Consider the following 23183-nt stretch of genomic DNA (forward strand, 5'->3'; position numbering starts at 1 on the left):
TTGAGTTCAGTTGATGAAAGATTCAAATCAAGCACCTTTTGAGTTATGGTATGGCTATAAACCTAATGTATGTTACTTCAAAGTATTTGGCAATAACTGTTATATTCTAAAGGAGTCTAGAAAAGGAAAATTTGATGTCAAAAGTGATGAAGGAATATTTCTAGGATATTCCAATAAGAGAAAAGCATATGAATGATTAAATCTATCTACTCATTAAGTTAGAGAAAGTGCACATGTGAATATTGATCAATTTGTAGAAAAGAGTGAAGAACAAAGTAGTAAGGAACCTAAAGGCTACATCATTTTTTTTAACTATGAGCTTGATATTGTTCCTAATGTTCAAGCAAGTGGCAATCAACAAACTTCACCACTCGAGTCCCCAAAATCCCTAGTTCAACTTGAGTTGCAACAAGTGTGACCCAAGTCATTAGAAGGACCTGAGTCATCAAAAGGATTTGAGTTTCAACAAGAGGAAACCAAGTCACAGATAATGGGACCCAAGTGTGAAACAAAAGATCATGGTGAACCTAGTGTTTTCAGAAAGAAGGATCCTAGACTTGCTAGATATGTTAGAAGGCATCATGTACTTGAGAAAATCATTGGATATTTGTTAGTTGGTACAATGACAAGGAAAAAGTTAAAAGGTACATGTTTTCATTATGAATTTGAACCTAGATCTGTAAACAATACGTTAGAGAATAAAAGTTGGATTGAAGCTATGAATGAAGAAATTGATCAGATTGAAAGGAATAAGACTTGGACTCTTGTTCCTAGACCAAGGATAATCATGTAATTGACACAAAGTGGGTATTCAAGAATAATTTGAATGACAATGGAGAAGTTTCACGAAACAATACAAGGCTAGTTTGCAAGGGCTATGCTCAAGAGGAACATATTGAATATGGAGAAACTTTTTCTCTTGTTGCTAGACTTGAAGGTGTTAGAACACTCCTTGCATATGCAGCACACAAAGGATTCAAAGTGTATCAGATGTATGTGACATAAAGATTCATGAATGAAATCTCAGAAGAGGAAGTCTACATTGAGCAACCTGATGGTGACACAACCCAACAACCAGAATAGACGCAATAGAAAGGGGGAATTATATTAACTGAGAAAATAAGATGGTACAAACAGTGTAGAGAAAATAAACTCAAAACATGCCCTGCGGGCTTACAATCGCATAAATCTGGAGAATATTTCTCCTTATAGCACCTCCTCTCAAACTCCACCCCGAACTGCCTTTTACAATGCCATAAATCTCCTTAAATAGACCCCGGAGGGTTAAGGACTAGGAGTACATTCTAGAAAGTGCTAGTAGGCATCTACCGACAAAATAGAAGGTTTCGGAAGCTGCGTTAGAAGTCGGTGCAATTCTAGAAGAATCCAGAAACGGTAGCCGAACTTTCGGGAGGCATAACTTTTGAACCGTAACTCCGATTGACGAACCGTTTACATTTTCGGAAAGCTCTCGAAGCACTCTATAGCCCTATGGACAAGCTTCGCTCGTCCCCCATTTTTGGACCCTTTTCAAGGTCATTTAATGCCCCAAACCTGACTTTGAAGCATTCTTAGGGGGTCTCCAAAACCTGAAAAATTGCAATAACTTTCAAACCGTAGGGCCTTTTGACCTGATTCTTTTTCTGGAATGCTTTAAATCTTGATTACATTCATCTGGCCAAGTCACACCTTCTAGGTCACCAAAATGATGGTCAAATTGCATGCTCCTATTTTTTCGGGATTTTTAAATGCACTGATAGTTGAACTATGAGAGTTGGAACCTTTATTTGAGCCAAATGGGTATCCAAAAATGCAAAGACATAAAATAGAAACTAAGTCTAAGTACATTTTTTTGGGTGACACAGGATTGCCCTTATACCTCTGGATGCTCCTGCATCACAACCTGAAGGTTTCTTTGATCCTAGGAAAAGGGATAGTAGATGACACATAGCTTTGTATGGTCTCAAACAAGCCCCCAGAGCTGGTTATGAGAGATTACACAAGTATCTCATTAAGATTGTTTTTCAAAGAACTTATGATAAAAACAACCTATACATCAAAGAAGGACTAGATAAGAAGATTGTGTTGGTAGAAATTTTTGTGGAGGATACATTATTTATTGGAAATGATGATTCATGTAAAAAAAATTTATGAGGAAAGGAGTAAGGATTTGAGATGTCAATGTTTGGAGGGATCAAATTCTTTGTTGGTTGGCATATTCAATAAAATAAGATGGTATATATATTAATCAATCAAAAAACATCAAGGAGATACTAAAGAAGTTTGGAATGGAAGATTCTAGACTAGTTGGAACACCTATGTCTACTAGACATAAGCTTTCCAAAGATGATGATTCAAAAGAAGTAGATCAGACTACATACAAATCAATGATTGGAAAAATTTAGTAAGTGGTGCATACAAGAACTAATATAGCATTAGTAGTTGGAATGGTGGCAAGATTCTCTGCTAATCGAAAAGAAAATCATATGATGCGAATCAAAAGAATCATGAGGTATCTAAAGGGTGTTATAAATATATGAAAAGTAAGTGAGATGGGATGGGTGAATCAGTTACCACAAAAATAAATCCTAGATTCCTTAGATGTTAGTATAAATCAAAATATAACTTCTTTTGAAACTCAGTTAACACAAAGGGACTCAGTTAATGCTAACAATTTATTGTCACTCGACAAGTACTAAAATATCGATTGTAACTTGGTAAATACTAAACATGTAGATCTTAAGATATTAAATATGATTAATGTTAATCAATTGAATTTCATACACATAAAAGGAATAGCATGAAAACAAGTGACACTAGGATTTAATTTGGAAACCTAGTTTGGGAAAAACTACCAATTATAGCTAGTTCTTATTTTTCACTCTTCTGAAGTGAGTCCTACTAGGAGCCAACCCTATTAAAGGTTACAAAACACTTTGTTACGTGTGACCTTGTTAAAGGATTTAATCACCTTGTTAGAGGTCTTTAAACACTTCAATCTAGAAATGCCACTTTGTTAGAGGATTTGGCAAACAACTATTAAGGTAACTAAGTTAAGAGATTTGATAATTTCTACAATTATTAAAGAGTAACAATGATATGACCTGATCATTGATGCAACTATATTATTGATTTAAGATCTCCATTCTAGCTTGAATACTTCATCCTCCTAATCATAATGTTAAATGTACCTTGATCAACTTAAGATACTTTGCTATCCTTATAATTTGCTTCGTCAATTTATCTTTTCAATCCCATGCTTCTCTCCTTCAATCCCACAACTTGACCTTCTACTTATATCTTTTTCCTTGTCAAGTCAGCTTGAATACATTTACAAATATTCAATATTCATCCCTTAAGTCAGATGGACTTAACAAATAAAATCATTAAACTAAATATGAGGATTCAAGAAAATCCTTCGTTAGATGACCCATCTTGGTAGACACTAGCTCTAAAATGATTTTCCTATGTTAACAGAGTCAAGTGAACTCGATTAACACTAAAACTTCATAAAATTCCTTTGGTAACTAAGTGAGCTTGGTTAACACTAGTTCCATGCTAATTTTCCTTTGATAATTGAGTGAGCTTGGTTAATATTGAACTTCTACAAACTTCTCTTTGGTGCTTGAGTGAACTTGATAGACACCATCTTTAATTCTATAAACTTTCTTTGGTGCCTAAGTGAAGCTTGACATATACTAGTTTATTTTGGAATATTCAGTAGATACTAGAAATTGTCTTCATCACCCAAGTGAGCTCGATAGACACTAACTAGTAAAGATATGAAATTTTTTGTAACATCAAACACAATATACAATGGATCAATTGTTTTCAATAATCTCCCTCTTTGGCATTGATGGCAACACAACATGTCATAATAAAATGAAAATTTAGAGCAAAATAAAAATAAGGATAATATCCTTAGTTTCATTCTAGTTCTTATTCACGAGAACTCCCTCTATCAGTGTGAACTCCCTCTGACATCAACCTCTCCCTCTGGAATGATTTTTTGATTAATTTTATTACAATGACTGCAATATCAAACTCAAGCTCATTCTTTCTCTTTGATATCTCATAAAAAAATATCTTTGATATATGAAAGAACTCTCCTCTTTCAAACTCTTTCTATTAGACATAAAATTTCTCTAATGTATGACACAACTCTCCCTCTTTGACATCCTATGCCAAAGATAACATTCAGTGAATTCCCATGTACCTAATGTACTGATTATATGCAATCTTCCCTTTACAATACTGCATCAACTTGATTGATCTTCAACATGCTTGGTTGATGCATCACTTAAATCAAATTAGTAAGCTTCAAATAGGGGAATGACCCCTAGCTTACCTCTTAGATACAAAAATGCATCCTTAGGTAATAACTTCGTGAATATGTCTACAATCTGTTCTTTTGTATTCACATATATTCCAATCTTACCTCCTTATCTTGCACCAATTATCTTAAGAAATGATACTTAATTGCAATGTGCTTGGTTTTGGTATGCATTACAAGATTCTTGGAAATGTTAATTTCACTGGTGTTATCATAGAAAGCAACAATTGGATCCTTGATCTCTTCATTTACACCTGTCAACAATTGTTTGAACCAAACAATATTTGAACAATTTGTAGACACCTAAAAATCCTTTAGAAAATAAAATATTTTTATTTTCTGAAAAAAGTCCCTGATGACATCATCATTTATTAATTAATTATTTAATTAATTAATTTATTTATTTTTATGCCATTAAATCCCTTCATCTTAATTAAAAATATTTAATTAAGGAATCCCTCCCAAAAATGTTTAAATCTTATTTAAACATTATTTCCTTATTTATTAATTATTTAATTAATAAATTGACCAAAAATTCCAAAAAAATTAATTTATTTATTTTTTGCCCAAAACTTGGCCAATTTCCTTAAGACCACTAACCTCTTCCAAAATCTTCTAATCTTTCTTTAATTTTGATTAAAGGCTAATCCCATCATTTCCTACCCCTAATCCCAACTCAAAATATTTAATTAAGATTAAATATTAATCCTAATGTTTATTAAAAAATTTTTAATAAATATCTCCTCAACCCAAACCCTTTAAATAAATAAAACTTTATTTATTTCCTAAAAATTTAATTTATCCTCATCCTAAGAAGTTCTAGACTCTTCTAGAAAGTCTTCATCCTCATCCTAGGAAGTTCTAGACTATTCTAGAAAGTCTTTATCCTCATCCAAAGTCTAGACTCTTCTAGAAGATGTCTTTAAACCTAATCCTAATCCCATCCTAACCTTGTCACATTCCCTAAAAATGGGTTAAGACTTACTAACCCAAGCCAAAGTTAACAAATATCTCCTCCTTCACCCACCCTCATTAAATGCCATCCACTTTCCCATCTCTAACATCCCTAATCTAATCCTAAGCCATCTCTAATCCTACCCTTAATCATTTGCACAATCCTAAACAAGCTTAAGACTTTCCTAAGCCAAGCCAAAGTCTATCCCCTCAAAATATCCCAACCATAAAACTTTATGAAGCCCACAAAGCCATAAATGAATCTTACAAGCTCATTCATTGCTCTTACAAGCCATTATGAGGGTCTTTATGAGCTTTGAGCCTCCTTTGTTGACCCCTCAATCTCTCTTGCTCCAACCAATGACTCTATGACATGTGTCACTCCCTGATTGGCTGTAAGGAAGCACAATCCATGTGCTCTCCTCTCATTCAATCTAATCCTTCCATAAGCTTTTTCCCATCCTTGCATCCTAGCCCTTGATCCCTCAAGCCCTTTGCCTATTTAAGGAATCCTCTCCCAAGCCATTTTAACACAATCTAGAAAGTGAAGCCATAATGCCATTTTGAGAAGCCATTTTTACATCAAATCTATTCACCAAAATCTATCAAAAATTCTCCATTAAAGCCCATTTGAGCATTTGAGCATACATACATAATCAGTCCATCTTAGCTATTAGACACACCTCTACATCAAGTGATCATCCTCATTGAGAGAGCCTATCCATGGCTCATATTCTTATTTGAGGACTTCACTTTGTCTCTCATGAAGTTATGTTAAATTAGTATGCAAATGCTTTTTGATTGTTTTAATTTGGTGTTTCTAACATACTAAAGTAGCATATACACAATTAACCAGTGCAACAACATATTCTTCTTTTGCTATTGACTAAGAGATACAATTTTTCTTCTTTCTTGTCCAAGATGCTAGCCTCTTTCCAAGAAAGAATGCTCCACCACTAGTGCTCTTCCTATCATCAATGCTTCTTGCCCAATCAGCATCAGTGAATGATTTCAATTCAAAGTTGCCTCCTTTCTTATACCACAAACCATATTCTTTAGTACCCTTTATATATCCCATGATTCTTTTGATTGCCATCATATGATTTTTTTTTAGATTAGTAGAGAATCTTGCCACCATTCCAACTGCTAATGCTATATCAGGTCTTGCATGTACCACATACAAAAGTTTTCCAATCATTGATATGTACATAGTTTGATCTACTTCTTTTGAATCATCATCTTTGAAAAGCTCATGTCCAGTAGACATAGGTGTTCTAATTGGTCTAGGATCTTTCATTCCAAACTTCTTCAATATCTCCTTGATGTATTTTGATTGAGTGATATAGATACCATCCTTCTTTTATTGAATTTGTAATCCAACAAAGAATTTGATATCTCCAAACATTGACATTTCAAATTCCTTATTTCCTTAGAAAAAGCTTTACACAAATCATCATTTCCAGTAGATAATGTATCATCCACAAATATTTCTACTAACATAGTATTCTTATTTGGTCCTTTGATGTATAGGTTGTTATTATTAGTTCTTTGAAAACCAATCTTGATGAGATACTTGTGCAATCTCCCAGACCATGCTTTGGGGGCTTGTTTGATACCATACAAAGTTGTGTGTAGTCTACAAACAATGTCCCTTTTTTTGGGATCAATGAAACCTTTAGGTTTCTCTATGTAGACTTCCTCTTCTAAGATTCCATTTAGGAATTTTGATTGTACATCCATTTGATACACTTTGAATTGTTTGTGTGTTGCATATACAAGGAGTGTTTTAACAACTTCAAGTCTAGCACCAAGAGAAATTTTTTTATCCATAGTCAATACATTCCTCTTGACCATAACCCTTGTAAACTAGCCTTTCCTTGTTTCTTGAAACTTCTCCATTCTCATTCAACTTGTTTCTGTATACCCATTTTGTGCCAAGTACATTCTTATCCTTGGGTCTAGGAACAAGATTCCAAGTCTTATTCCTTTCAATCTAATCAATTTATTTATTCATAGCTTCTATTTAACTTTCATCTTCTATTGCATCTTTTATATATCTAGGTTCAAATTCAGTAAGAAAACATGTACCTTTTGACTTGTTTCTTGTCATTGTATCAATTGACTAGTCTCTAATGATTATCTCGAGTGCATGATTCCTTTTGACATATCCACCAAGTCTAGGCTCCTTCTTTCTGACATCACCACAATCTTCTATTTATGCTCAGGTCCCACTATTTGTGACTCAGGTCCATCAGATTGTGACTTGGTTTCCACTTGCTGAAACTTAGGTCCTTCTGATGACTCAAGTTACATTGGAGATTTTGGGGACTTGGGTGGTGAAGGATGTTGATTCCCACTTGCTTAAACATTAGGAATAGTATCAAGCTCATAATAAACAAATTTTCTATAATCTTCAGGTTCCTTATTACTTTGTTCTTCACTCTTTTCTGCAAACTCATCAATCTTCACATGTGCACTTTCTATAACTTTATGAGTAGATAGATTCGTACATTTATAAGCTTTGCTCTTGTTAGAATATCTTAGAAATATTCTTTCATCACTTTTCACATCAAATCTTCCTTTTCTAGACTCCTTCAAAATATAACATTTACTACCAAATACTTTAAAGTAACATACATTGGGTTTATAGCATACTATAACTCAAAAGGTGTTTGATTTGAATCCTTCATCAACTAAACTTGGTTTAGGGTATGAATTGCAGTGCTGATTACTTCCTTCCAATATTTGATAGCAACATTATTTTCTATCATAAGGGTCCTTGCACAATCCATGATTGATCTATTGCTTCTTTCACCAATGCCATTATGCTAAAGTGTGCCAAGTGTAGACACTTTCCTTTTGGTTCCTCTCTCATTGTAGAATTCATTGAATTCATTAGAAATGAATTCTACTCCTTTGTTTGATCTCATACATTTAAGCTTCTTTCTTGTTTCCTTCTCAACTCTAACCAGATACCATTTGAACTTTTGAAAAGCTTCTGATTTGTCCTTTAGATACATAATATTCATCATTATAAAATAATCATCAATAAATTAAATAAATTACTTATATCCTATGTAGCTTTCTGTGCTAGTAGGTTCACAAAGGTCTATATAGATCAGCTCCAACACTTCTTTAGATTAATAGTTCTTGCTTTTAAAACTTGTCTTGACCATCTTACCAATTTGATGATTCTTGCACATGCACATGTCATGTTTCTTCAAGATTGGAATGCCTCTAACTCTTTTGTTCTTTCTTATGTTTATTAGGTTGTCAAAATTCACATGACATAATCTCTAATGCCATAACCAACTTTCTTTTGCTTGAGCAATGAAATTTGATTTTCCATTAAGATCTAGGTAGAATAGGTTACCTAATTTTGCTTGCAAGTCCCAACTAGATTACCTTTTACATCTAGTAGATTGGCCTTTCCACTCATGAATTCTACCTTGAATCTAAATTTATTCAGTTAAGCCATACTAAGTAGATTATGCTTCAGTCCTTTAACCTAATAAGAATTATCACATCTAAGATCAATGGTTAGTGCAATGCAAACTTTATCTTTCACATAACATAGTTCATCATTGCCAAATCTAACACTTCCATCATCATAGTGTACTAAGTTCTCAAATTTAGATTCGTCACCAGTCATATGGTGAGAACAACCACTACCAATAATTCATGTATCATTTTTCTAGTATGTGAGATAAGTGTCATTTTATCATTCTCATCATCTGATTCATTCGTAACAATAATATATACCATTTCATCTTCTTGTTCACTACTTTCAGAATCTTTAGCAATGTAACAAGATTTCTTACCTTTGTCTTTGTAGTCCTTGTAGCTTTTGAAGTCCTTCTTGACCTTGTACTTTTCATTCCTTTTTTATTCTTTTCCTTCTCTATTTAGATACCTTTCAGCAATGTGACCAACCTCTTTATAAGAAAATCAGGCCAAAGGAATTTTGCCTCTGTACTTCAATTTGCCCTAGGGAAATATTCTTGCAAGTAAATTTTTAATGACTTCAAGATCTTCATCAAAACCATATTCATCCTCACTGTAAGATTTCTTTTAGATTTTTCATCTTTCTTCTTGAGTGATAACTTTGCTTGAAATGTAAACTTAAGATTGCTAGTGTTAGGAACATAATTGTCATAATTGTCTAGCTCAAATGTGGTTAATCTTCCCACTATTGCATCCAATGGTATATCATTCTTGGGATTTCATCTCATCTCTCAAATTGCTAACACTCTAATTACATATATAGGAAGAGATGTTCTAAGAAACTTGCTTACAACTATCTCATCTTCAATCTTTCCTCCTGAAGCTCTAATTGCACACACACTGGCCTTTATTCTTTCACTTTATTTTGCAATATTCCCATCTTCTCTCATCCTTATTTGATCAAATTTACCTTTGATACATTTTGCCTTGGATCTTCTTAGATTATCATCTCCTCCATATATGTCCTTTAGCTTGACCCACATCTCATGAGAAGTATCATAGACTTTGACTTCATCAACTTCAACATAGATGAGAGTTGAAGCAATATCAATCATCATGATATTAGGATTCTTCTTTTCTATAATTTGAGTCTCCAATAGTTTCAAAATGCAATCTCATCAGTTCTTGCCATGCCTTGAAGTCATGTCTATTCAGCTTAGGGATCTCCCTTCTGTAAGACATCCTAATCTTTAGCTTAGATCCTTGAAACTTTCTTTGCAAGAACCAAAAGCTCTGATACAAATTGTTGGAAATATAAGTGGAGTAAATAAGAACGGAGGGGTGAATCAATTACCACAAAAATAAATCCAAGATCCCTTAGATGTTAGTACAAATCAAAATATGACTGTTGCTAAAACTCAGTTAACACAAAGGCACTCAGTTAACACTAATAATTTACTATCACTTGAAAAGTACTAAAATATGAATTATAACTCAATAAATACTAAACATGAAGATCTTAATATATTAATTGTGATTAACCTTAATTAACTTAGTTGCATACACATAAAAGAAATAGCATGAACACAACTAACACTAGGATTTAAAATAGAAATCCAATTTGGGAAAAACCACCAATTGCAACTAGTTACTATTTTTCACTCTTCTAAAGTGAACCCTGTTAGGATACAAATCTATTAAAGGTTACAAAACACACTATTAGGTGTGACCCTATTAAATTATTTAATCACCATATTAAGAGTGGCCTTGTTAGAGGTCTTTAGACACTTCAATCTAGAAATGCCACCTTGTTAGAGGATTTGAAAAATAGCTATTAAGCTAACTCTATTAAGAGATTTGATACACTACTACAATTATTATAGAATAAAAATGATATGACATAATTTCTGATGCAATTGTATTGCTAATTTTAGATCTCTATTATGGCTCAAATACTTGATCCTCCTGATCAAAATGTTCAACGCAACTCGGTCAACTTAGGATATTCTATTATCCTTCCAATTTGCTTCCTTGATTTATCTTTTCAATCCCATGCTTCTCTTCTTTAATCCCAAAACTTGATGTTATACTTATATCTTTTGCCTTGTCAAGTCATCTTGAATAAATTTACACATATTCAATATTCATCCCTTAAGTTGGTTAGACTTAACAAATAAATTCATTAAATTAAATATGTTGATTCAAGAAAATCCTTCGTTAGCCAAACCAACTCGGTAGGCACTAACTTTGAAATGATTTTCTTGTGTTAACTAAGTGAACTTGGTTAATACTATAACTTCGTAAACTTCCTTTAGTAATTGAGTGAGCTTAGTTAACACTAGTTCCATGCCAACTTTATTTTTTTAACTGAGTGAGTTTGACTAACACTAAACTTTTGTGAACTTCTCTTTGGTGCATGAGTGAATTTGGTAGACACTATATTCCTACAAACTTTCTTTGGTGCTCAAGTGAAGCTTGACGCATATTATCTCTGAAATTTTTTTTACTATGGAATGCTCAACAGATATTGGAAACTATCTTCATCGCCCAACTAAGCTCGATAGATACTGACTAGTAAAGATATGAAATTTTGTGTAACATTAAAGACAGCATGTAATGGATCAATTGTTTTCCACAAAGGGTACTAAAGATTATGGTTTGTAGTATGAGAAATGAGGAAACTTTGACTTGAAAGCATTCATTGATGTTGATTGGGTAGGAAGCATTGATGATAGGAAGAACATCAATGGAGGAGCATTATTTCTTGGAAAGAGGTTAGTATCTTGGACAAGTAAGAAGAAAAACTATATCTCTTAGTCAACAACAGAAGCATAATATATTCTTTTAGTAGTCAATTGTTTAAATATTATTTGGTTCAAAAAACTATTGATAGGTATGAAGGAAGAGATCAAGGATCCAATTGTTGTTTTATGTAAGAACACTAGTGCAATTAACATTTCCAAGAATCCTGTGACGCATACCAAAACCAAGCACATTTCAATTAAGTATCATTTCTTAAGAGAATTAGTGCAAGACAAGGAAGTAAGATTGGAATATGTGAATACAAAAGAACAAATCACATACATATTCACCAAGCCATTACCTAAGGATGCATTTTTGTGTCTAAGAGGTAAGCTAGGGGTCATTCCCCTATCTAAAACTCACTAATAAGATTCTAGTGATGCATCAAGCAAGCATGTTGAAGATCAGTCAAGTTGATGCAGTATTGTAAAGGGAAGATTGCATATGAGTCAATATATTAGGTACATAGAAGTTCATTGAATGCTATCTTTGGCATGCGATGTCAAAGAGGGAGAGTTCTATCACACATTAGAGAAAATTTATATATATGCCAGAGATGTCAAAGAGGGATAATGAACTTCAGTTTAATATTGTAGTCACAATAATCATATATTAATGATAGAAGGAGTTCATACTAAAAAAATGGGATTCTCATGCATGAGAATTAGAATGAAACTAAGGATATTATCCTTACTTTTATTTTTCTCTAAAATTTCATTGTATTATGACATGTTTGTTGCCATCAATGCCAAAGAGGGGGATTGTTGAAAAAAATTGTTCAATTATATATTGTCTTTGATGTTACACAAAATGTCACATATTTGCTAGTCAGTGTATATCAAGATCACTTGGGAAATGAAGACAATTTCTAGTGTTTGCTGAACATTCCAGAGTAAACCATGTTTATATATAGTATGTACCAAGATTTACTTGGGCACCAAAGAAAGTTTGTATGAAGACAATGTCTTTTGAGTTCACTCGAGAACCAAGGAAAAGTTAGCATGGAACTAGTGTTAATTGAGCTCACTCAGTTACCAAAGGAATTTAGTTTAGGATGTACTGTGAACTAAGTTCACGTGATTAACAAAGGAAGTCTAAAGAAATTCTTTTCTGAGTTAGTGTTGACTAAGCTAGGTCGGCTAATGAAGGATTTTTTTTAATCAATATATTTAATTTAATGAAATTATTTGTTAAGTATAGCTGAATTGAGGGATGAATATTGAATATTTATAAGTGTATTCAAGATGACTTGGCTATGCAAAGGATATAAAGTCAAGTTGTGGGATTGAAGAGAGAAGCATGGGATTAAAAAGATAAACCAAGGAAGGAAATTGGAAGGATAACAGAGTATCATGTGTTCATTGAGCTACAAAGTTTTATTTGATAAGGAGGATCAAGTATTCAAGCCATAAAAGAGATTTGAAACCAACAATATAGTTGCATCAACAATTAGGTCATATCATTGTTGTTCTCTAATGATTGTAGCAGTGTATCAAATCTCTTAACAGAGTTAGCTTAACAATTATTTTCCAAATCCTCTAACAAGGTGGCATTTTTTTATTAAAGTGTCTAAAGATGTCTAACAAGGCCACTCCTAATAGGGTGATTAAATCCTTTAACAAGGTCACACCTATTAGGGCTCACGTCAAAAGAGTGAAAAATAGTAACTAGTTGCAATTTGTGGTTTTTCCCAAATTGGGTTTCCACATTAAATCTTGGTGTCATATATGTTCATGTTATTTTCTTTACGTGCTACAACTAAGTTAATTTTGGTTAATCACATTAAACATCAAAATAAGTAATATTTTAGTTCTTACTAAGTTATAATAATTCTTAGTGTTTTTCAAGTCATTCAGTGCTAACCGAGTTACAACAGTATTTTCAGTTTCAACATAGTTTGGTTTTGATTTGTATTAACATCTAAGAGATCTGGGGTTTATTTTTGTCTTATATTTCCAACACCTTCATTTGTGTAATTCAACCATTTTGGGCTCGTAAGACAAAATTCTCAAAAATTTGAAGTTTTTACAAATAGAAACTATGCATTGAAACAACCCTTATTGAAAAGAAAAAAAACATAAATAGTTCTAGATGATACGAGATATCCCTTACACCAAGGATGCTACTACATCAAATTAATTTTTTTTGGGGAGGAGGGGATTGCCTTGGTCAAACCCTTATTTAGGAATTGACCTTGAAAGACACATGTATGTAAATTAATAAGACAAGTATAATGATTTAGCTTATTTGATGAAATCCTTGTTAGGAAGAGTTTTATTATTGCTAGATTTTGTTGATGTTGAATCTTCAATAGAATGTATGAAATCTCCACAGATGTAATGGATCTCACCAATATCAAATCATGGATTGATGGATTTCGATGTGCACAAAGGAAGATGAAGATGAATACCAAGAGTTATATTTCCTCCCTTGGTGGCCAGCAAAATACTAGATCAAAGGATCATTAAATCTAGAAAACACCTTGACTTCTTGGTGAATTCTTGAAAAAATTATGAAAATATTCTAGATTGAGTGTCCTTCATGCATTTATATATGTCATTTTATTGATAATGGATGTGGAAATGAGGTTCTTAAGCTTCCTTTTATAGTAATTTTTAGGCTTGAAATTAAAGCAAGCCTACAAGGTCACTTGATTTTCAAAATTAAATCCCTAAGAAAAACTAGCCTCGAGACCAAAAAAGGGCATGGTATAGTTCAACTTAGCCAACCTACACTAGTATGGGTCAACCCAGGTGACTTTTACCATATGATTCGATTAGGTTGACCTATACTAGGATTATCTTGAGGGACAACCTTGAGATTTGAGGAATTGCACTAACATAACTCAAAAAGAGGAAGTCGAGTGGGAGAAAGAGTTATTTGAGAAAAAATGCATCCATAGACCATAAAATCACTAAAGGGAAGGAACTAAAAGGTCTTAAATTATGGTGATTATATTTTAAGATTGTGCACCTCCAAGCTCAAAGAAAAATCCCTAAAAATTCTATTATTTCACTCCTTTCAAGTTTCCCATATGATGTGAGGTTCTAAGAGAGAATATTAAATAGTGAGGATATCATTAGAATATGGGAATTTCCATTCTATAAAGAAATAATAAATAGAGAACACCTAGAAAAGATTACAGTGCTAGATAAACTTCTTCCATATCTCTCAGGTAGAAGAGGAATGGAGAAATAAGTGATCTACCTATTTAGACTCAACCAAGCACAAGTAGAAATTTTTAGGAATAGAGAAAAACATCTTGTAGAGATTTTCAATGGTAATAATTTTATTTTATAAAAAATACATAAATTATATTAACATTGGGAATCAAAATTTTCACCTAGGCCTTCACCTAGAAAGGATGGGGATACAAATTACGATACATCAAAGAAAACATATAAGCCACATAATAGGTACTAGAGGTAGCTCTAGACCAAAAGAAAGAATCAATAGTATGATAAAAAATGGACTAACCACTTAAAGAATTATGCATAGACTAGAAGGTAGGATTAATAGAAGAAAGCTTGATCAAGTGTTGGTTCTACCAATAGTCAGTCACCTTGGAGCTATAGCCTTATTGGAACACTTCCTTGAAAGGGTAGAACTCTTGATACAACTAAAGAGGGAGATCCAACAACCAAAAATGTTCACACAACTATATACTAGGACCATTAAAAACTCTCCACCTTAGGTCTAAAGTACTAATATCATTCAATTTATGTCTATACAATTTAGAATATAAGATTGATTCATGATCTTTAGGGACCAAATAAAACCTCCAACATAGGTAAAGAAAAATACATTTTTCTTTCTATATTTGGTTTCGCTCTCCTTGAGACTCAAAATCTCTCCAAGTCTATTTAATCAATAAATCCTTATTGAAAGATCTCAAATTTTTTATCTTGCACTAGTACATTACCCCTTGATTTTCGACCAATTTTTTTGACCAAAGGTCTTATTGAGTTGTGATTTAAAAAAAACAAAATAATTTATGCCTAAGTTGGTCAAAATTTTGACCAAATTGGGTTCATAATGAAAAAAGAATTGTATTCATCATTTTGTTATTTGGCGAGTTTGTTTGGCGGGTTTGTTTGGTGGTGGGAGTTTGTTATTCGGTCTATGCTTGGACTATATAGGAACACCTTTTGGCATAACAAGACCCTGAGATAAATTCTTGTTGCTCAAAGATTACAAATTTTTATAGGTTGGAATGATATGTAGCATTTTCATTTTGCAGAATTACATAAATTTTGCATTAAAAAAATCTACACAAAAATATTTAGGGTTATAGAAATTATTTTTCCACATAGTGAGTATGAGATTTAAATTAGAGATTGTTGTGGATTGGGATATTTGGTACAACTGCTAAAACCACATGAGGCTCCATATCAGCTATGTTGTGTCCATGTAACCAATCATGTATTTGGACTTGCTAATGTTTTTTGCATACTTATGCATTGTAACTTGTGCTCTTTAGGTGTGTATGGCTCATTTGTTAGTGTATTGAGTATATGCTTTTGGTAGATTCAAAATGCTTGTAATGTATGATATTATTATGTTTTTGAGTTTAGCAGGTATCTACTTGTAACTTTGATATCTAACATATATTTCAAAATTACTGAAGAGAATAAGAAAAATGTCCTCCTCTTCATTCTTTGGAACATGGTAAACTAGGCATTGCATGATTAAATCCTTTCATTGAAACTTACCATAGATCCAAGCTTATTCATCATAACTTGTGCTCTTTAGGTGTGCATGACTCTTCATCATTGTGTCATTGTATTGTGTATATGATTTTGTTTTGAATGCCTATAATGTATAATATTATCATGTTTTATAGTTTAGAAGGTATCTACTTGTTACTATGACATTTAACATAAATTTTAGAATTGCTAAAGAGAATAATAAAATTTCCAGCCTCTTTAGTCTTTGGAGCATGGTGAACCTAGGTATGATGTGATAAAATCCTGTCACTTAAACTTAGTGTAGATCCTTTCCCATGCTAAATATTGGCAACCTAAGCATCATGAAGGTTTGGTCTCTAGAGTCTAGACATAATGTTGATTTAAGAATGGTGTTACCATTGAATATACAAATTCCATTGGGAGAATGATGAGGAATGAAAGGTTGCACATAAACAAATTCTGAATTCTACAATATGCTACCACTCAATGAATGACTACACTCTCCAATTGGTAGGAGAGAATTTGAATGAATGTAATAGTTTAAATACACTAAGATCTACTTACTCTTATATAACTAAGAGATGTGTTCAAGAAATATAGATAATGCAATAGCTAAGGATTATGATGAAGAAAAATTAAGCTTAAAAAGAATAAGTCAATTTTGACTATTTAACAATTTTAGTTTAGGAATTAAGCTTTAGTGTGTGAAGTTTGAGCTATTCAAATTGTGACAGGTGCAATAAATATAATATTTGATGTTTTACATTTAAGCAACCTGCCAAGTCTTGATTCTTGCTCCATTTTCATTTCTAGTAAACATAATTTTATAAACATCAATTTTTTCCACCGTTGCTTCTTCCCCATCTTTTCCTAGGCTCCCAATGCTGAAAATAACAAAAAAAACACATTAAAATCATCCCTTAGACACATTATAGGTCAAATTTTGACCAACTCAGGTAGAGAGTTGTTCAATACCTTTTTTAAATTTTTTTTATGTTTGAGTTAGTCAAAATGTTGACCAACTAGGGTTCATAATCAAAAAAAGAAAATTGTGATTCATTATCTCTTGTTTTGCGACATTTGTTTTTTGGTAATGCTTTGCATGCACACGGGAGGTATTTGATGGCTATTTGATTTTCTCAGGAGCTATTTCATGGAGATTTGAATTGCTTGCTATGCATATAAAGCCCCAATAGCTCCAACTAGAGATTTGGTGAAAATGTGTTTTTTTGTTATTTCGTTGAGCACTGTGGGAGCTATTGGAGGTGAGGTTTTGAATGGATTTCATATTGAATGATAGGCCTAGCTAGGGAGGCTTCCAAATGGCATTTATAGAAGAAATTGCGTGCTTTTTTCAACAACTAATCTAGAAGCATTGATCTAGGTACTTCACCTTTTCTAATATTTTTACTTCACTTGAGTCTTGTTATAGTATAACTAGTTGTAAAGATCAATTGTTGATTTCACATAATAACATAATCACCCAACATTGAGGAACATGCAATACTAATTTTCCCACCAATTATGTAATTATGAGAGTACAAGATTATCTTGTAGTTGTTTGGTCCATTTAGCATCATTAGTAACCTCTAATACCTAGGTCACATCTTTAAGAACAATTTCTCTTGGCACATAATTGGAGATGAATTTAGATGCAATGTCTCAAATGAATCTAGAAATACCTAACTAACTTCATCCCCCAAGCCAATTCTCCATATTTTAATATATTTCTTGTGTTTATGGGTGTCAAGGCAATCCATCTCCTAAAAGAAAAGCATGCACCATTTTATGTCTTTTAATCCAATTGCAATCCAACTACATTTAGGTTTCTTCTACTTTCTCCACCTCTCATCAAATTACTATCTAAGAAAATCATCCCACCTCATTTTTCTTAAAGCTCCCACTTTGAATGTGAAGGGATCATGAAAAGATTTATGTAGTTCAGAGTCTTCACATTCAACAAAAAACGATTTTTAGTGGGTTCATTTAAAATCATTCAATTTAATGAGAACATAAAAACTCTATTAACATTTATAGAAAATTTTAATGCTATTCTATTTTGCACCCATGCTTAATGAAGTATTTGTGAAGATAACAAGTAAAAATATTGATTTTTAGTGGGTTCATTTTAAATCATTCAATTTCATGAGCACACAAAAAATCTATTAACATTTATAGAAAATTTTAATGCTATTCTATTTTGCATGCATGCCTATGAAATATTTGTGAAGATAACAAGTAAAAATATCTCATTTATCTACCTTGTAATGAACATTCAATTTATAAGACAAGCCTCTTGACCTTACATATTCACCTTTACTTGTTTGATCAAAACACAACTGTGATTGTTGATCTTCTAAATTTGCAAGAAAAGTTGCATGACAATATTTGCAACTTTTCAATATTTCTAAACAAATGACTTCAAATGCCTACCAAAACTTGATAAATCATGCAATAACTCTAAAATTATAAAATTGAAGATTTTTGGTCAACTCATAGCATTGACCAACGTTGGTAACCTACAACTTGCCCATAGGCCTTATTACAACATGCAAGAAATTTTCCTAAAATGCATTCTAGGATGCTTGAGATTGACTTATTGCCATGTGTCAACTTGGACACTTATTAATCACCTAATCTATCCAAAATTTGATGTTTGACCATCTTTTTTAGGACCTTAGGCCCCTATACCACTGGCTCACTTTGGCTATTTGTACATTGAATATATAAGTATTTCAATTTTTTAGAAGATTTAAGTTTTTTGAGTTTATTGGAACCTTGTCCAACTCTTTTGCTTCTCCATATTTCATTTCTACAAATTCTTTCTTTTTATTTCTGTGATTAGATTATGGAAGGTAATACTTGTAACAGAATCTTTGGCTTCTTCTAACTTTTATCCTTGCTTCATTGCCAATTTCCTTAACAATAAATATTTAACCACAAATAATAAAATTTTATGTAAGCGGACAAATTTTCATTGATTATAATATGGGTGAATTTGAGTAAGGTGACCAAATTTTTATTTCAAAACCATATGGTTAGATATAAACATTAAGTACAACATGTCCAATAATTTTGTAGATATATTTTCCTGCGAAGAAAGACCATGCCTTGCAATATGAACCCATAAAAAAAAAACGAGATGATTGCTAGATTGTGGTCTCAGTTTCAAAGAAAAATTGATAAACGTAATTATCCTTGCAAAAAGTGTAAGGGCTTAAAGAATCGAAGAATTTTAATCATAATAGCCTAGAGTCATTGTAGGAAACATGGTCACATCGAAGGGGGCCATGATTTTTGTCGATTGATGAATGTGGATTTCCAACTAGAGGAACATGGAGGTGTGAATATCCAAGCTGAGGATAACACTCCCATGGAAGAAGATGATAATGTGCTAGAGGACATTATTGAAGAAGATTGTATTGGCCCATCTGATGAAAATGCTCATGATGATGATACTAGTGCATCTGATAATGATGATGGAGATGGTCTTGATATACCTATACTTGAGAAGGCACATCAGCCCCTATACCAAGGCTCCCAAACAACTCTTCTCTCTGCTATAGTGTTGTTGGTGAACTTGAAGGTTATGAATGGTTTATGAAAAGTAGTAATGTTACATATGCTAAGGTATGCCATTTTTTCATCTTTAATGTTAGCATTACATTACTATTCATTATATTAACAATTCATATTTGTTATTGTAGATTGATATGTGATTTTTTATTACCACCATCAAATATTCTACCTCATTTATACCAGCAATTATCTACCATTATGAATCAAATTGGAATGAAGTATCAGGTAATATGTGCATATCCCAATGATCACATTCTATATAATAAACAAAATAAATTTACAATAGGTTTCCCTAATTATCATAGTAGTAGATATCAATAAGATCAAATATCCATTTGGAGATATGAGATATGTTTACTCAGTGTGGCCTGTTTTTGTTATTAACAATAACATTCCTCCTTTGATGTCCATAAAGAGAGATCACATAATTTTTTCAAAGATTGTACTAGGTATTTTTTTATTTACTTATTATCTAAATTAATTTATAAATAGTGAATCAAAATGGTCATAATAATTATGTAATGTTTATGTTTATTCAATTACTAGGTAAGTACTAAGTTAAAAATATGAACGTGTATATTGAGCCCCTTATTGATGAATTGTTGAAGTTATGGAATGAGGTTACTATGTATGACATCTCTAGATCAATAGGAAAAAGATAATTTTAATTCTATGCAATGTTTGTATGGACAATACATGATGCCCCTGGGCTAACTCATTTTTGTAGTATGTTATATTGTTAAGGTCACATATTTTTGGTTTGTTATAGTGCTTACACATTATTTTTGTATGCTTAAGTTGCACATGATAATTATAAATTATCCAATTATACATGATCTTTTAGGTCTTTAGATAAAGGAAAAATTTGCATGTCTAGTTTGTGGTTCGAAGATGCAATCTTGTCATTCAAGAAATTCAGAAAAGAAGGTGTTCAATGAGTTTAGGAACTTTCTCCACAATAACCATAAGTATCAAATTATTGAAAAGCATCTTTTTAATGGGTAAGAAGAGAAAACATCAAGGCTACAAATAATGACACCTCATCTATGAAAGTTAGAATACGATCGACAAAATTGCTAAGGTAATGTCCAATTTGTGGTCCAAAGTTTGAAATTTATATTTTGATATTGTCTTTTATTTAGTAATGATATAATTGATGCTCATGAAGGTCATCAATGCATCAATGACCAACTTCCTAGATGAATAAAAGTTATCCTACTTAATTTAGTAGGTTACAGTACTACAAGGATCTTCCATCATGCATTTGTTTGATGATATGCATATTGGAAAGAATGTAATAGAGACACTATGAAAAATATTGGATGGAAGGTGTGATGGAGAAAAAATTGCCAAAATTTGTAATGACATTCATGAATCCAATCATGCACTAAAAGATTTCATTGAATCAAATAGCAATGAAGACTGCATAAAAATGAGTGTCCTTCCTTGGTTATTAACAAAGAAAAAAAGTGATGCATTAGAAGAAGTCATAAAAAAAAAATTTCCCACAAGATTTTTTACAAATATAAGTAGTCTTGTATCAAAGAAAGGTGATTTTGGGTTAGGGTTAAAAAAATATGATTGACATACATTCTTCAAGGTAAGTCATATTCTCTATTTATAATATATTTTTAAAATTGCATGTACTATCTATTGTATTATTTTATAATATATTGAAAAGATTATTTTTAATGATTGTAGTATGTCCTACCTCTATCCCTCCCATACCAGTTTGACAATAGTATTAAACAAGTGATATATGATTTTGAAAAATAATGAGGTTAGTAGTGTTATTTATTATATTTCTTGTACATTTATTATATTTATGACTTGCTTTACTTTTTATGCAATCTATTGTATATTTTTATCTGAAATCTCGTTTATATGTTCTTGCATATTGAATCTCTTTTAGGTGGTTATCATCTAAAGAAATTGATAAAAAAGATATAAAATATTGGAAGACAAAAAATTCATAGGTTATGTGTAAAATGTGAAAGTGTCTACCTTCAACAAATTTCAATGCTCAAGAACACTAGCTCATACATCAAGTCGAGGAGATTGAATTGTGTGGACCTATACAAACTAGGTCAATGTGGATGGTTGAGAGGCTTTTGAAATTTATGAAGGACTTGGTTTGACAAAGAGCATGTCCTGAGGGTTCTATGGTATACTAGACCATGGTGTACATTAGTGAATATTTTTCAAAGTTTGTAGCAAATATCCATGTAGATCATATTTGGGATCCCAACTCTATTAAAAAATTTGAAGGGTAGTACTTGGTAGGGAAAGGTAGATTGAGGAGAGTGAGAGGTAATTATAAGATGCTATTGTATTTAATTAATTCCTATCTATCATCAAGATAGGTTGTTTCTAACTAGTCTAGTTGATTTCTTTATAGTTGGTCATGAGTGGGATGTACTACATTTGTATATTTCAAACAATCTTTGATTAGATGATGGTAAGGATTAATAGTCTCAAGAAAATGGTCACTCATTAACATGAGATGGTGTTTCATCATTGGTTAAAGAAACTTATTGTAATGGAGATCCCAATGTTACACCAATTATATTTGATCTAGTATATATCTTAAGAGATAGAAATGTATGTAAAAGATTACTAATCATGATCCATGAGTTTAATATCAACTCACAAATTGATGCAAATAATCTTGACATGTGTGAATGATTGTAGATCAAATACTACAAAGCTATGTACTACCATGGCTATATTTTTTCCATAAAAAGTTAGACGAAATGAAAAAAACTTGTGATTATGGGATAAGTGCAATCTTCAAAGTCGCTAATATTTCATTTAGAAATGACATATATCCTCAACAATTTGAAAATTAATACTATAAAATTTTGGATGATATACTTGAGTGCAACTTCAATTCATTCAAATTAGTTCTATTTGTCATTAAATGGTACAGACTATGACTGAATTGAAATGATCATGATAGGACTATTATTGAATATGATAGTGGATTTAAACTGATTAATACAAGGTCATTTGAGCTAGTTGGAGATGAGCCCTATGTTCTTCTAAGACAATGTGAGAAAGTGTTTTACTTTGGCATTCCACATAAATCGAGTTGGTCATTTGTTGTTAGACATGATCCAAGAGAAAGGTTGGTAAAGCCTAACGTGATGGAAGAAGAAGATACTAAAGAATTAGAAGATGAAGTAAATGATGATCACAAATGATTATTACATAATGATGATGATGATGAAGAATATTCTTGTGATGCGGATGATAATGATGATGATGATGATGAAAATCATGATCATGCTGATGAAGATGGTGATGATCAAGGTGATGATGGTATGATGATGATGGTCATGATAATGGTGATGATGATGATCAAAGTGACAAGTATGATGATG

Source organism: Cupressus sempervirens, chromosome 1 (genome assembly GCF_028749045.1).
Source record: "Cupressus sempervirens isolate cs-2001-9-10 chromosome 1, ASM2874904v1, whole genome shotgun sequence".
Lineage (NCBI taxonomy): Eukaryota > Viridiplantae > Streptophyta > Pinopsida > Cupressales > Cupressaceae > Cupressus > Cupressus sempervirens.